Here is an 18,283-nt window from a genome sequence, read left to right as displayed (position 1 = left end):
GTGGGGCTAAAATAATTGACAAACGACAAACTCGATACAATCTAGCTCCACTAGAAATTCAGCTTTCATTATCAAATATATATGCGTAGAAAAAGTAAAAAGTAATAATAATAAACGCACCTGATCCAAAAGCGTTTGAGGACCGAAAGTAGAAGTTTATAGTTAGCAGAATTAGAGATTCAAATCAAACAATTAAAAATATTTAAAAAGGATATTATTAAATAATAAGTTTGAATGGCCTTTGGGCATTTTTTATCATTATTAGATTTTTTATTACTTGGCATTTGTAACAATTTTTTTAATTTAAAATTAATTTTTTATAGTTATCTGTAAAAAAAAAAAAAAAAAAAAAAAAAAAAAAAAAAGTCCTCAAATTTGATTGGACTAGGGGCGTTCCAATGTGTGTACTGTGCTTGCGTCGCGGCGCAGAGCAGTGTTGCCAGTTTAGCAATTGTGTTGCTAGATTAAGCAACTTTTCTTTTCAGACTACCCTAGCAACTTTTTTTTTTTTTTTTTTCAAAAAGCACCTAGCAACAAATTTAGCTATTTTTAAAAAGTTTTTGGCAACTTTTAGCAATTTTTGTAAAGTGACTCAAACGATAAAAAGGCACATATTTTCATTTAAATTGCACAAAAAGAGGAAACCATTGAACAGCTTGCCAGCCAAGCAGCACATCAATCTGGAGAGAGCTGAAGAAAAACACCTAACAGTACAAACGTCAAATGTGCATTACGTTGCTAGTTCCAACTGGTCAATAATATATGCACATGTATGATACAGCATGTTATTAGCTTGTATATATAATTGTTGTTCAGTTAGGTACACTGTAAGAAGAAATATGTAGAAAAACTGAAAAGGTACTAGTCATTTTCTGCCAGGATGTTATCCTTGAAGGTGTAACCCTGTAAGCTTAAAACACAAAATACAATGTGGAATTTAAAACAAAGCTAAAACACCTGTGAAAAATCGAACGGATTGTTCCTTCATATTAACAGGACATTGTGTCCTATTTTTACAGACTTTTGTCTAGCACACTAACTAACTACCAGTACACTGCTTAAAAATATATTTGTTCAGAATACACAGTTTTACTAGTTAACAAGAAAATACAGAAAATGTCTTACTGTTCAATAATTCAATGTTGTAAAAAAAAATCTGACCATAAAGATGTTACTTGTTACTTTTACAATTTAAACTATTTTATGTTTAGAATTAATTATAAAGTTAACAAAGTTAATATTTTTATGAACAAATAGCATTAAAAAACAAACTTTTCGATGAGATTTGAGTAATCTCGTTGCGTATTCTACGTAAAAACGCTGTTTTGTGTTATGGCTAGGCAATGACGTCATTACACAATGACATCACAACATCATTTAGCAACTTTTATCAACAAATCGATCTACCTTTAGCAACTTCCTCTGAAAATTAGTTGGCAACACTGGAGCGAAATTGAATGAAGCTAGGCAAAGTAACGTTTTGCCTGAAGGCCACAATATAATAATACTAATAATTTTAGCAATATTACATGAACTAGGGTCCTATAATACTAAATAATCAGCATGGCCGTGATTACCCTACCCTTATCTATCTATCTATCTATCTATCTATCTATCTATCTATCTATCTATCTATCTATCTATCTATCTATCTATCTATCTATCTATCTATCTATCTATCTATCTATCTATCTATCTATCTATCTATCCCTGTGCTGTGGTGTCAGGTTAGGTCAATTGGTCAGATTGTTATTCTAACATTAGTTAGGAAACTGTGAATCTGTTAAATGTGTAAATCGGCCACTAGCATGTATCAGTTGCAGCAGATTGTTCACATGTTGTTCATTGTTATCATATGGCAGCCTGCACTCTTGGGGATCCAGAGGTAACTTCTCCTGTGTTTAAAGGGCATCCCGAAAAAGCACCATCAACATGTTCTGTGGTAAACAGACCAGAGTGCTTCTCTTGAATGACATAGAGAGACTAGAGCGCACTCTATTTCGCCTGGAGCAAGGTAGGTATTATTGTTACAGCTCCTTTCTTATAATCAGTTGTGCATTGCAAACGCTATGCCATCATCATCTATGCTATCATGATGTTTATTTTATTCTTTAATATATTTATTGTAAAATTTTTAGTGCTGGTGTTAATGCATCATTTATTCTTCTTCTCATATTTCTCCTACTTTATTACTCTCTGCAGCTCAACACTTTGGACCCCTGGAGGAGCTTTGGATAGATTTACGTGTTACTCATGGTGAATGAGCACCAAATATCACATTCAAAAAGCTGTCTGCTATATATAGCGGAGGAGTGCACTGGTGTTCTATGCCATTTTCTGTGGTGCTTATAGGTTTTGCAGTGCAGATAATGTTAATACGGTTTACTGTATTATGCTAAGGTCAGTGTGTTGCTGTATATGAAATAGAATACCAGCATACTGGTTACTTAAACCATGGGTTTCCTCTGGAATTTTTATGGGTTTGTAAAATAGATTAAATATATAAGATTTATAAGTAATGAGTAAGTCTGCTTGAATAGATGTTTGTTGTACAACATAAATGTGCTACAACTTCCACATTTTAGCACTGTCTTTTTGCCTTTTTATTTTAGTCTTTTTGCACTTATGTCTCTAAATATGCATTAAAATACCATGCATTAGACACTTTTCTTTTTTTTTTTTATTGCACCCCAAACCAAAATATGCAAAAGCAAAATCATCGAACACAATAATTTATGATCTTGACTGATAATGCACTATTTGATCTAAAGTTTCAGACTTACATGGTTACTGGATTTGCAACACCCCCTGCTGTTTCTCATGTGATTCACATTTCAGTTCACAGGTTTTGAGCTTCAGTTCCACCTGTGCCCAACCCTGCAGGGTAAGAATGTGTCTATATCCACACCAACTACCCAGCACCAGGCAAAAAGTTTGTCAGCTCCAGCTTCCGTCAGCTGGAGTGAGTGAACCCCAGCAGCAGAGAGCTTGATTCAGACAAATACTGCAAACTGGACCTGGAGATAGCAGTGTCTTATCAGTATTCCTTTGGGTGTGGGTGAGTGAATTGTGTTATTGTTTTTACTTCTTAGAATTTAGGCAGCATCTAATTGCCTTCCAAGAAAAATAGGTGTCACCCTACTGTGCATGCAGGCATGAGGAAAGTACCGGAGGTGGCTTCATTGTTGTGGATCCAGTGTTGCGTATTAGCCATGAAAGGAAGTTCCTGCCTCTCGATTGCATTACAGTTCAGACTTACCTTGCTAAGTGTTTGGGCCTTTGGTATGAATCACTATGTGTTGAAACTCATGTGTGACAAACATACACTAATATCTATAAAATGGGTATTGAGTGTATTATACTGTATAAGACAAAGACATGTTCCACATAAAACCAGGTTGCACTTTCTTTCACTTTGACCATCTGTGGTTTATTACAGATTTTCAGAGTCACATAAATTCAGTATTAGCACGCAGGCCATATGTGCCTGTGTTTTTTAGTGGTTTGGACAAGCATCTTCTAATTTGACAAAATGAAATTGATATCAATTTCCCTTTCAGCTGCAAACAAATTCAGTTTTTTAATAATTAGTGGTGTTGGCTAAGTCAAACACCAAGTAACAAGCTATTTTGTCCAAATTTACAAAAAAAACTTTTTTTATCTGAAGAAGATGGAATTATTTATATGTTTTTTTAATGTTCAGGTTACAATATGATTCACTTCACACCTCTTCAGAAACTAGGCGCATCACAGTCATGCTACTCCATTGCTGATCAGCTTGAGCTGAACCCTGATTTCTCCCCACCTGGCAAGAATTACACCTGGATGGATGTGGGCAGCCTGACGGAAAAAAATTAAGAAAGAGTGGAACATGCTTTGCATCACAGATGTGGTGTACAACCACACAGGTATGTTTCTGCTTTTTCTTTAGTATGTAGTGAATAGCACTAGGAGAAACTTCCAGCACTGCATCGTGTTTCTAGTTTCTGAAAGCCTCTGGCTTCGGCTGTTTATCTTATTGGAATGACAGTGTCACCTCTGAGGAATGACACAGCAGACCAAGAACGAAGTGGTTAGGCTATTTATATCAATTGCAGCGATCAGGGTGTAGATGAAAGTTGGTCATATCTGTGGCACAATGGTTGAGAGTTTTGACCTTTCAGTCGCTCTGCAGGAAGATTAATGTTGGGCACCTTCCGCCTTGTTCTTTGTGACATTCTAATGTTTCATGTTGCCCTCTGCTGCATGTATGCCATGGGAACAAATTTGACCTTATGAACACTGTATAGGTTAATAAGGTGTCAAACTGAAAACTGTGTCCTGCCAACCAGCTTTGTTTTGGTTATGTTTAGTCTGTAAAAGTGCTCCCCACCCAAAAAAAGAAAAAAGAAAAAAAAAAGATTTTAAATAAATAAATAAATGTGTGTAAATATGAGACATTTTTATTGTTTCTTACAGTTTAAATGTTTGGTGGTCAGTATTCTTTTTGTTTTTATTCTTATTCTCACAACAGAGTCTAAGGAAACTTTAAAGTAACATACTGAAGTTTCCAGCTTTTATCTTGGCTATTTACATATGTTGTATGCTTATAAATATGCAATACCAAATAATTCCATGCATCAGGTTATTTTCTGAGTTTTATCCCAAAACAAAATACTGACTTTTGTAATCACTGGCTACAAGAAGTAAAAAAGGATGTATTTTATTAATATCAATACTTGTGGACTCTGAGGCACTTCTGATGTCATTGGCAAGTTGCCACAGGAAGCATTTGCTGCTCTTTAATATTTTAAACACAGCTGTCATCATGGAGCAGAACGTCCATGATACTGTTAATGTGGAATCAGAACAGTTCTTTAAAAACTAGACTGAAGTTTATCATACTTAATGAGCCAATTTGAAATTGTTTTTACTGGTTTATTTTATGCAAACTTTTTAGTTTGGACAGAGCCCTGTGGCATTTCAACTGTGCCATAGCAGATGGAAAATACAGCGACAGTGGCCTTCCACCTTTTATTGAGAAAGACAAATGCATTACTGTGGGTCTTGAGGGTGTCACAGGTTTTTTATATTTCAAAAATGCCTTAATGTTTGTGGTGACCAATAAATTGGCTTGAGGTTTCAGATCCTTAGAAAGCTTCTGTGGATGGAGGTTTTCTCCCAGTTGAAACTATGGGAGTTTCTACAGGTGAACATCGAGAAAGCTGTGGAGAAGTTTAGGAAGGTTCTTCAGGCTGGTGAGTGTCTGTTAGCATGTTCTTGGATGCTCTTTCACTTGTATTGTGTAGGGTCTGAGCTAAGTTGGGCATATTTGCCATCTGTAGGTAACAGACCTGCCGGGCCTGAGCTGGAGGGAAAGCCAAAATTGAAAGTCATCCAGGATTCACAGTACAGACGCCTCAGGAACACTGTAGACAAGCAACTGGCCCTGGAGATGTCTGGCAGACACACGTGAGTTCACTTCATGTTCAAGTTCTGTTTAATTATTAATGTTTTTTTGGATAGAGTGTTTGTTTTCTGTTACCAAATATCTGGTTAGTTATTAATTATCTCACATGAAAAGGTCAGGGTCAGATAAGTATAATCACAACAGGTATAATCACAATAAAGTAATAATATTCAGATGGTCATATAATATAAACGTACTGTAGCAGCCCCTACATAAAATTATAAGTATTTGTCAAAGTACAATAGGTCAAAGTATTTTGTAAGTCTACAGTAGTCAACATTTGAAGTCAAAAGATCAATACCTTTCATCAAAGTTGTCCTAAAACCTAAAACCAAAATTCATTCTTGTCTTAGGACAACTTTGATTAACTTTTTTGATCCACTTCAAATGTTGACTACTGTATATTGTCATTGAATTTAGAATAAATTACAATTATTTAAAAGAACAATTTTCTATTATAATATATTTTACAATGTGATGTATTCCTATAATGGTAAAGCTGACTTTTTTTTTTATCAGCCATTACTCCAGTTTTCATTGTCAAATAATCGTACAGAAATATTTGACTAAAGTTTGTAATGTTATATTTTATTATATTATATATTACATTTATTTATTTAAGTAGTTTTAGTATTATGCCAGTAAACAAATAAACTTAACTTTCTGCTAATGTGCTTATCAAAACAACAGTAACGGTCCCAAATCCATTCAAGAGCACTGTGATTGGTTTAAGTAGACTGTAGAGGAGCTTAATGTGGAATGCTATAATGCATTGTCATCATGAGAAGGTTGGTTTCTGTGTGCATGGTTCACAGATGATCTGTCTGTTTATCTTTAATGTCAATCTGATAACTTTATATCATTTCTTTATTTAAGGCTATAAACTGTATAGTGGGAACGGTTTGTAATGAAAGGCTTGCCGCCCACGGCTTGGGCCTGTCACCCGGACAAACCCTTTGGTGACTAGGTAAATATTATGTAGTCTTGCAGAGCAACACTGGCAGCAGAAAGTCTGGTCTGCTTTGCAACATATTCTGGCCAAGAACTGCCCACTTAAACAGGAAGAGATCATCTGACTGGCCAGCCACAGCTTGTAGGTACATATTGTTAAAGAGTAAGGAAATCTGATTTCAGCTAACAGGCCATCCAAGATGTCACAATGGATCCTCTGCAGTGAATGGGTGCCATCAGAATGAGAGTTCAAACTGAGAAAAGCATCACAACAATCCACAAGTAATGACAATTTTAACATTAAACCATCACTTCTGTTGCTAAATTGTGAGTCCTCTATCCATAACATCACTTTTTCTGGTGGAAACAAGACAGAAATATGCACAGATTAAGCACTGTTTACAGTGAAAACTGTCCAAAACTGTTCTGACAAATATGTTGGTGGGTTATGATGGCAGAGGACAATAGGGGTTACATGTTTTTACTGGAGGAATTGTTATTATGGATAATGGACTCATATTTTGATTAGAAGTGATGGTTTAAAGTTAAATTCTTAAATGTTGGATTTCATTAATATACACATTTTTTCACTTCACAAGATGTTAAATGATGGACTGGAGTCATGTGGATTATTGAGATGTTTTAATTAGCTGTTTGGACTCTCATTCTGATGGCACCCATTCACTGCAGAGGATGCATTGATGAGAAAGTGATTTCACCCTGAATTTCCCAAAATCTGTTCCAATGGAGAAATAAACTTATCTACATCTTGGATGGCTTGAGTAAACTTTTTGTAAAATGTATTTGCATTTTATTGTAAATACACTGATAAGAATGGCAGATTTACAGTTTAGCCTTGTTTTAACGATAGAGATACTTTACCTTCCCATTTGAGGACATGACCATGGTGCAGGAAAACCAGCTGATACAGAATCCATATGATGCTTGTCATCTGCTCACACATAACGGATGGGTCATGGGAGATGACCCGCTCAGAAATTTTGCAGAGCCAGGTGAGTCAAAATATGTGTCTATTCTGGTTTCTGCTGAATGTTAATAAAAATAACAGCATGCTCGTCCACACTTGATGCTGGTCTAGAAAGTGTCTAAGTGTCTAGCTGGTTAAAGAGCTTAGTAATTAATGTATCTGTCTTTTAGGATCTAATGTTTTCCTTAGAAGAGAGCTTGTTTGTTGGGGTGACAGCGTGAAACTTCGCTATGGCGTCAAACCAGAGGACTGTCCGTACTTATGGGCTTATATGAAGAAGTACACAGAGATCACAGCCAAACATTTCTCCGGTGTGCATCTGTACAAAAACCACTCAACCTCAATTTAAAAAATATACATGCTCAGATTGATCTGCATTCATATTTCATGATATGGTTATAAAAATGACATAATGTGCTACATTGTAAATTCATAAAGTGGTCATTTTCATTTTGAAAATATGTAGTTTCATTCCTTCTAAAGGTTGTACTGTTGGAGGTGATATCTTGTTTGTTGTATCCATAGGCCATGTTAGCTGCAGCCAGAGTGGTCAGGCCCAATCTTTATGTGATAGCCGAACTCTTTACAGGAAGTGAACAGCTTGACAATTTGTTTGTTAATCGACTGGGAATAACCAGTCTCGTCAGAGGTACAGCAGACTGCAAGAGACTGCATGTTTGCCCTTGATGCTAAATTTGCTTTTTGTGTGTTTTTTTTTCTTCCTCTCTTTTGTTTACTCAAAACATTCATATCTTTTTTTGGAAACATTAACTCTTTCTCTGCATCATGTGCTTTGACCTGATGCATTTCACGTGTACATGAAAAATATGTCTTTAATAACACATTTCATTACTAATAAACCTGCTTTATATCCTAATGCAATAATGACTGATTATGTAACCTGAGCATGTGTTTATTCTTTGTCATACACTTCACACCTTGCTTAATTTGCTTCCATTCTATCTGTCTATCAATCTGTCTGTCGTTCTATCTGTCTAACCCTGTTGCTGTGTGTTGCAAATTCAGCTTTGACATCACAGCATTATATTGTATTTTAAAATGTTTTTTTTTTTTTTTTTTTTTAAATAGAAAACGTTTTATTTTAACATTAATAATATTTCACAATGCTTCTGTTTTTACTGTATTTTTGATAAGAGCCTTGGTGAGCATACTGTAAGAGACTTCTTTTAAAAATCTGACTCGCCCCAAGCTTTTGAATGGCAGTCAGTGTTGAGATTTCCATGTATTTTATGTAAAAATATTTACGTCATTACCAGTTATGTAACATGAATCATTTGTTCTGTCATCACCTGATTATAAAACTCCCTCAACAAATCATTTCTTTTCTTCTCACTCAGCCAGAGTACTTTGTACCTGGGTCAGTATTCATACATTAACAAAAGCCTTTCTGTTTTTTGTTTATTTTTTTTCTTCTTTTCACAACAAAATGTTTCCCAGGGCCAGGGGTTCTAATATACCTGGATAAAGATATTCCCATTCATCTTAATGGGAGTAACTACACTGCAAATGCTGCCATATTTGCTTCACAGACAGTTTTTGAAAATGATTTTTAGCCAGTCATCTGAGCCATAAATGCTTTGTGATTGATCACTCTTGCAGCAAACAGGCAAATATGTTGCAAATGTGTCTGCAAAAATGACACATAATGGTGTTGGTACATTAGTTGACTACTAAAGCTAACCAAACTTTTTTTTTTTTTTTTTTTTTTTTTAACTCAGATTTAAAAAACAAACAAAAAAAAAAAAGCCCAGAAAATATTTGAACTTTTAAGAGACACTTAAACTTTTTGTATCTCTTTATTATATCTCTTATTAATCTCTACAAATTTTACTTTATTCATTCTCCTTTTTTATTTTTAAGATAATACAGCATGTGTATAAACCTTATGTTTAATCATTTTTCCCAAAAAATGTATGAATAAATAAATGAAATGTCTATAATATATGCAATAATAAACTATCAAGCAAATGACCTTTTCCTACTTTTATAAGCTCTTTTTGCATTTCTACTAACATTTGACAATGATAAAGTATTCAGATATTTTTTTGAACAGCATATCGTGTTTAACATAAAAGAAAAACTGTTTTTAATTATGTTGCTTAAAAAGTGTACTGCATTTCTTTAAAATACACACCACTGAGTTTTACTGTCTAATCCAAAGACATTCACACATCTTTCACTATCCAAATACTTTTTCAGACCTCTGTAAATTATTTCTTTCCATATTCCAATAGGTGTTATTTGAGCTGTAAAGTGTTTCCTTGGGTGGTAGGACCCATTGTAAGGTTTAAACCTGTAACCTACACTTCTCACCACTTGACTACACCACCATCAGTGCACATGACTCTCTGTGTCTGTGTCTTTATTTATGTTCATCATGCATGTCACAGGTTTATGTAGATCAGCTGGATGACGACACCATGGCTGTGACCAGGCCATGTCCCAGCACACATCAGTCTGTTGTGACACTGCCTCGTATAGCCTTTATAATAAAAACCCAGAAACACACCAATACAGAGAGCATTTGACCCCCATGTACATCCCAGGTACAAATGCAAACACTTTTAACCCTTTGCTTTCCAGTTATGTTATTGAAATCAAACTCATCTGTCTTATTTTATTGCACATGATGTAATTTGATATTTCATTTTCACTGAATTTCTAATGAATCAGTATACTTATAAACCAGCTAGACATGCTTTTTCTTATCTGCCATCTCATTGCGCAGGTAAAATCGAGGAGGTGATTTTAGAAGCATGTACAGTGGACAGAAACGCTGAGTCATATGTGAAATACGAGAGGTTTATCAATGGCATGCCGAACTACATGGTTGAGATCCGCGAACACATCCAGGTAACATGACACTAGCGTCAGTGGCTCCTGCGCTGTGACATGAAGGGGAGGGCTGCCAGGATCACATTTACATCTGTATGGCTAACAGACAGAGAACCTGTTCTGTGGGTGTTCTAGGTATTTGTTGGCATGCTCTTTTTACTGGAAGTTTGGTATTGTCTACATGTGTAGTTATTTGACTACTGAACTTGAGTGCAGAGCTTGTCCCTTCTGATGTAGGCCTGAATAGAACATGTGTTTTTGTTTTCAGTGAAAGGACATTGAAATCATAAAACAGGGAGATGACACCACTAAGGGCAAGTGAGTTTGTTGAGGAGATTTTGTTTGAAAAGCTCACACATGGCAGTGTAATTGCATTCAGGTGAACAAACACACACCAGATAAACTGAATCCCATTTAATGCTGTCTTAAAGAATGGATTTCACTTTAATTATTTGTCATGTGTTCAATCTTATACAGTATATATATATACATATATATATATATATATATATATATATATATACACACACACACACAAACACACACACACACACACACACACACACACACACAAACACACAATTTAATAATACTTAATTTAATTCTTTTTAATTAATTTATTTAATTTATTTTTTTTTTTATTATATTTTTTAAGTATTTACTCACATATTTTCAAATAATATTTATATAAATTTGTTTGCCACCTTTAATGCCATGAAAACGAAAATAGCCGCAGAAGCTGCTTATTAACTAAAATATAATAAAAATATAATCATGGTGACCATGGGTTGTATAAAGCAAAACTGCTGTAATTTTCTCCCATGGAAGACACACACAAATATTTTCAGGAAAAACAGATTTTTCCATACCGCTTCATCTTTCAAGCTCCAAAAAGGACAAGAGCACATATTATATAGACCACTTTTATGGTGCTTTTATAGTGCTCCTTTGTCTTTTTTCTATCTATGGAAAAATCTATGGAAGTGTGTTCCATGTAAAAAAAAAAAAATTGCATTTGTTTGTTTAAAACCACATGAGCACAAATGAATAATGCATTTTTGGGGGAACTTAATTAATTCATTTCAACATGTAATTGATCTCACAGACTGAGTCTCGATCCAAACTCACAGAAAATGGTTGACTACTTGCGAACTCAGCTCTCACAGTTTAACCGGCTTTATAAATCCGGCAGTCTGACTGACAGCAATGTCCCTGGCATCCTGAAAATAGCTTTAGACATGTGAGTCATTTTTACCTTAATCATTTTCAAATACAGTTCCCAGCTATTCATTTTTTTAGAAAGCGAAATATCAATGAAAGTTATTCATTTGTCTAGAAAGCAAAATATGTGCTTTTTGACAGTTAATTGTAATAGATAATGATGTGAGTCAGTTCAATACAGTTCTCTCACTAAGGCCTGTTGTTTTATGTGGCAGTTTAATGTCCAAACTGACTCTGGCTGAGTTGAACATGTTGTTATTCTGCTGTGACGTGAAGGAACAGGAAGATGGTGGTGGCTGCTACAATATACCATCCTGGATTCAGCTGAAGTATAGAGGCCTACAAGGTGCCAATATACACATGTAACAGGATTGGTTTCAGGTCACTGTAGTTATGTGACTGTATAAACCTCATGCTTTTATTATTTACAGCTTTTATGTCAGTGTTGTCTGAGATTGGGCCCAAAAATGACCTTGGACATCCGTTCTGTGACAATCTCAGACAAGGTGATTGGATGATTGATTATGTGAGTTCTTGTCTGATGAATAAAGGTGGAGCTCTGCGGGAGGTAGGAAAGGAAATATGTTTTTTAGTAATGTTTGGTGGGGGGAGGGGGGTAATAAAGTTTTTAAATCATTCATATTAAATTGTTAATTGAAAAATGACATTTTTATGCACATTGTTGTAGCATCCATCCTGTCTAAATGAATCTTTCTTATTTTTCATAGGTTGGAAAGTGGTTCAGCGCTGTATTTACATACCTCAAACATATCCCACGCTACTTAGTGCCATATTATTTTGATGCCATTATTGTAGGGGCATACGCCACGGCTGTAGATGCTGTTTTCAACCAAATGTCCAGGTTAGTTCTCTGTTTAATATTTAGGAGTTTGAGAGTGTAATATTTGAACTGTGTGGGGTGTAATTTGTAAATGTGTGAAATGGGTTACAGCTTTGTTCAGAATGGGTCGACCCTGGTTAAGCAGCTGGCCCTGGGCTCAGTTCAGATGTGTGGGGTGGGTCGTGTCCCCACCCTGCCGCCCCTCTCTCGTGTTTCTCTTGCTGCAGGTTTGGATTCATACACAGTTCCATCTAATGTAAATCATTTGATTGACGGGACTGTTTATATTTATTTAATGCTTTAAATTACAGAAAAATAACCACTTGGTTAATACCAGGCAGTGCCCCAGGTGCATACTGTCTAAAAGTTCTCCCATGCCTATAAAATTATGCATATACTACCGTATTGACATGCTTAATGATGCTTAAAGAGATAGTTCACCCAAAAATGAAAATTCTGTTATCAATTACTCACCCTCATGTCGATCCAAACCCATCTTGAGACAACAAATTAAGATATTTTTGATGAAACCATAGAGCTTTCTGACCCTCCATAAACAGCAACATAACTACCAAGTTGAAGGCCCAGAAAGGTATAGGATAGTTCATGTGACATCAGTGGATCGACCGTAATTTTATGAATCAACGAGTATACTTTTTGTGGTCGAAGACAACAAAAATAAAGACTTAATTTAGCAATTCAAACTATGTATTTACTACCTTAATTTGGTAGTTGTGTTGCCATTTATGAAGGGTCAGAAAGCTCTCGGGTTTCATCAAAAATATCTTGTGTTCTATAGATGGGTTTGGATTGACATGAGGGTGAGTAATTAATAACATAATTTTTTTATTTTTTGGTGAACTATCCCTTTAAGTTGCATTGTGATTAAAATAATTATTATTGATGCACCAACTTATACACTTCTACATATTACAAACTTATTACAAAATTTTGTCACCTATGCAGGTCTGCCGCATTTCTCCTCTGGAATCTTCCGCTTTTGGGGGAGAGACACTTTCATAGCCCTGCCCGGTCTCATGCTTTTGACAGGGAGGTACTTGGAGGCCAGGTGAGCATCTAATTTTAGAATGCATACCAGTGAACCTGGAATCATCCTCTAACTGATGTTGTTTCTGACAGAAATGTCATCTTGGCCTTTGCTGGCACAATGCGCCACGGGCCGATCCCTAATTTGCTGGGTCAGGGTGTCACAGCCCGTTACAACTGCCGTGATGCAGTATGGTGGTGGCTTCAGTGTATCCAGGACTACTGTAATATTGTGCTCAACGGCACAGATATTCTCATGTGCTCTGTGTCACGTATGTATCCCACTGATGATCCTGAGGCACAGCCCCTGGGGACAGTGGTAAGAAGAACGGAAACAATCTCTGACTGCTTATGATACTTGATACAGTACAATGCCATGCCATACTTATATGATTCAGTAAGGGGAGGTACAACTTAATTTACCAAACTTCCACACAGTATAACATCCAACACATTAGTCACTGGAATAAATAAACATTTAATTTTTATGATTTTGTTTCACCATTGCTTATTACATTAGCAATGTTTAGCATCTTTCAAGGATATTATCTTATCGTGACATTTTGCTCATATACTAAATGTAATATCTTACGGTTCATAATAGGTGCAGACTTACTGTACATCTTTAGATATTGTTTTCTGATTGTTTTTATTCTATTTAACACAGAAGGAGATTTTTTTTTTGTGCATGCAATTAGAATGAATGTCCACTGGAGCTTTCAAACTTCAAAAAGGACACAAAAGCACCATAGAAATACTATGCTAGTGGCTAATTAATTGCCCAAGCATATCTAGGGCCAGATTTTATGTGAATAACATTAAATTCACCACAGTATGCTATTATATGATTTATGTGGACCACCTTTATGCTGCTTTTGTGTGAAGCTTTTTGTCATTTTGGAGCTTAACAGCTTTAGTCCTCATATTAAAAAGTGCTTTATTGAAAAGTATGGCCAGAATATTCCAGAATGTCAATTTATTTTATTTTATTTTATTTTATAAACGTCTGTAAATGTTTTGTATAATTAACTTTTTTACAATTCTTTAAAAAAATTAAGCTTTTGACATTTTATGTTAAGTATATATCACTTTTAATATACAAATCTGTACATATTTAATAAGATTAAAAAGGCACAATGCACAAACTATTGTTTTTATGTTTATTTTTGATGTGGCATGGTTTCATTTTGACTGAAGGCTGTTCATATTTTTGTTCATGAATTGCATCAGGTTCATGACCAGCCATTATATGTGGTCATTCAAGAGGCTATGCAGCGTCATATGCAGCAAATAGAGTTCAGAGAGAGAAACACAGGGCCACAGATCGACCACAACATGCAAGATGAAGGTGAGTCATTTTCTAAGACTGTTTTTCCACGTCTGTTTCAAACCATACCTTGCTTCTCCTATTGTCCTGTCCCATTGGCTTTAATGTGGAGGCCAAAGTAAATCCAGAGACAGGATTTGTTTATGGTGGAAATCGCTTCAACTGTGGGACGTGGATGGATAAAATGGGAGAGAGCCACAAAGCCCATAATAGAGGTGTTCCAGCCACACCCAGGTACTATAACTACCTGCTAACATACCTGTCATGCTAAACCAACATAATAATGCTCCACTGTATTTAGCACAAAATAACGCTTTCATTGTGAAACACTGACATTGAGTAACGTTAAACCTGAATAAACCAGTCCTCAATACGTCAAGTGGATGATAGTGTTGTGTTTATGTGCAGGGACTGCTCTGCGGTGGAGATTGTGGGTCTCAGTAAGTCAGCGGTGGGCTGGCTGATGACGATGAATGAGAATGGAAATTTCCCATACTCCTCTGTCACAATACACAGAGATGGTACATCCTCTTTAACACATTCTCATTCTCAATGAAACTGTCAGTGATTACTTATTTTTGTCTGTTACAAATAATTAAATATTGTATTTTATTACAAAGTGATTTTGACAAATGTTTATTAATATTTTCTATTAATATTTGTTTTTGTTTTATTTTAGTTTAGTTTTACAAATAAGGTGCCAATATGTATTTGTTTATTTTAATTCATTACAAGATAAAGTGGCAATAATACAATTAATTTTATTTCAAAATAAGGTGCCAGTAATTCAATTTAATTTTTGTTTTATTTTTATCATATTTTATTTTGTTTTGTTTTATTTTATTTTATTCTGTTGTATCTTATTTTGTATTGTTTTATTTTATCTTCATTTGTTTTGTTTTGTTTAGAACTTTATTTTAAATACGGTACAACTTCTATTTTACTTTATTTACATTCCATCAAAAAATGTTATAACTACTACCAAAGCAACATTTTAGTGGTGTGCCGTGTGCGTATGATTGTTGCTACAGTGATTCACTTTTGAGTCTAAACATTTGTGTCCTGTTGAAAAGACACACCTTCAGTAGTATCGTAATTCACTGTTATGATACAGTATATTCACCGGACAGCATGCTAATCAATTTTCATATATTTTAAAGATTTGTCAGTACCATTACAGTTTCATTTTTTCCAGGAACAGAACAGTCGGCATCCTATAAAGAGTGGAATCAAAGGAACCAGGATCATTTTGAAAGGTTTTTCTATGTGTCAGAAGACCCTTCAGACCCAAATGAGCAACATCCTTACCTGGTCCACAAGAAATGCATTTACAAAGACAGTTACGGGGCCTCTAGCCCCTGGTGTGACTAGCAACTCAAACCTAACATCACCATCGCCATGGTAGTGGTGAGTCCAAGTGCTTATAAGAGATTCTTTACAAGAGTTTTTGAGGATGTTCTGTTATACAGTTCTTTGTTCCACTAGGCACCAGAGTTGTTTACAGTGCAAAGAGCATAGAAGGCTTAAGAGATAGTAGAGAAGAAGCTGCTCGGTCCTCTGGGAATGAAAACGCTGGATCCAGAGTGAGTAGAAAACAACACCTGCTGTCTGCCTGTTGGTTAAGCAGCTGCTTGTGTTAGAAGTGCGCTCTTCTGGCTGGCTGACTGGACATGTTTGATAAGTGGTTTAGTCTAGAACAAAAACATTTGTGCATCGGTGATGTCATTTGTATGTAGAAATCTCTGATGTTGGTGTGTCTGTATTTGTTTAATAGTGATCTGGTGTACTGTGGTGTTTATGAAAACGCCCTGGATATTGATAACTACAGCTGTGCGAAAGGATTCAGCTATCACCAAGGACCTGTATGTTTTCATAGTTTGAATAGGAATAGTTTTCCCACATTTCAAATTTTGTCAGTTTCCTCACCCTCAAGCTTATCAAAACCTGTATAAATTTCTTTCTTCTGCTGAACCCTAAAGAAGTTATTTTGAAGAATGTGAGTAACCAAATGGTTTCTGGTCCCCATTGACTTCCATAGTGTTTTAGTCAATGGGGACCAGCAATCTTCTTTTATGTTCAATAGAAGAAAGAAACTTTGGAACAACTTGAGGGTGAGGAAATGATGACAGAATTTTCTTTTTTTGGTGAACTATCCCAAAACTATCCATATGATGAATTGTTTTGGATGTGAGAGATTTCATAGGTTTTCTAAACTATGCACATTTCATCATTCATTTACAGGAATGGCTGTGGCCAGTTGGATACTTCTTACGAGCCAAGCTTTATTTTGCTAAGAGAAGTACAATGAAAGTGTGTACCTGGTCAAGAATGTTCTATCTAGACTTTATACCCTTTTCACACTAATAAAATACAGTTTTATTTCTTTCAAAACGGTGGAATGATTTGAATCTAGTATTTGAGTATTTGAGTCATTTGCACAGTATATATACAACATTTCATATCTATATGTTCTCTTTGATCTAGATCACCTTGGAAAGGTTTACCTGAGCTGAAAACAGACAGTGTTGCCCATTCAGTTCTGAAACACAGGCTTAGCCACTGTTCTGGAGGCGCTATATGATTTATGATTATATCAAGGACAAGTTCAGAGGACATTGTTTTACATTCACAACCCTGTGCAGACACAAATATGTCCTGCTACTCTCTGAGATGTTTTAGTGTTTGGAAGAAATAGAAACACTATCTTTTGATTGTGCCAACTAACTTTTAGAGAGATTTTTTCTGTCATGTTTACACTCTTGTTAGTTACTACCAGCATATTCAGATTCGGTTTGTTGGTTAAAAAACAGATTTATGCCAATTTGGTATTATTAAAGTACATGTGATGCTCCCTCAAGACAAAAAAAAAAAAAAAAAAAAAAAAAATAGATTCCCTACCTCTAATACAGCTGGTCTTTTATTTCATTCTTTAAATTAATATTACAAGCTATTACAAACCGATCTTAATTTGGATCCACAATATGGGCAGTCTTTCTTTTTTTTGCCAAGTCATGGTTGCTTCATTGTCTTCAAAAGCTCATTGTTCTGCCTTCATGAACCTACTTTCCACAACAAAGAACTACAGTTAAAATGACGTACATAGTTTAGTCTCACTCATGCCTTACAGAGATGTAATTTGTTATCTCAATTTTGATCTAAGATCAAAAACAACTTAAAAAACAAACCCAAAAGCTTAAAAACAACCCATGTAACATAAAAATACATATGTTCAGTGTCCTTAACCCACTATGGTACCCATACCTTGATTTTTCTTCCTTTTGTAGCTATTCAGGATGGTTGGAATTGAAAACACAGATGAGATTTTGCTCCAAATCTTTCCTAACATTTCTCAACAAACCAATTAGTTTTTTCTCTGCATCTTTGCTAATTGTTTTCAACAGATCAATTTTGTCTAACATACAGATACAGAAAATGTAAACTATCAACAGTATATGATATTCGCACAGGATTTTATTTATAAAAATAATATCAGGTATTTTAATTAAATTGATGTTATGTTTTACGGAAAAGCCAAAAAGTGAATGCTAACATCAAAGCGGAGCACTTCATTAAAGAACAGTATTAAATAATAACAATCCATTA

At 35.2% G+C, this 18,283-nt stretch overlaps 1 pseudogene; it reads left to right on the top strand.

The window, feature by feature from the left end:
- Positions 1-365: 365 nt before the first annotated feature.
- LOC109097020 lies at positions 366-17,990 on the top strand (annotated as a pseudogene).
- The last annotated feature ends 293 nt before the right edge of the window (positions 17,991-18,283 follow it).

Source organism: Cyprinus carpio, chromosome B24, assembly GCF_018340385.1.
Source record: "Cyprinus carpio isolate SPL01 chromosome B24, ASM1834038v1, whole genome shotgun sequence".
Classification (NCBI taxonomy): Eukaryota; Metazoa; Chordata; class Actinopteri; order Cypriniformes; family Cyprinidae; genus Cyprinus; species Cyprinus carpio.
Note: the sequence above shows the minus strand (reverse complement) of the source record. Positions and strands in the feature narration are given on the sequence as shown.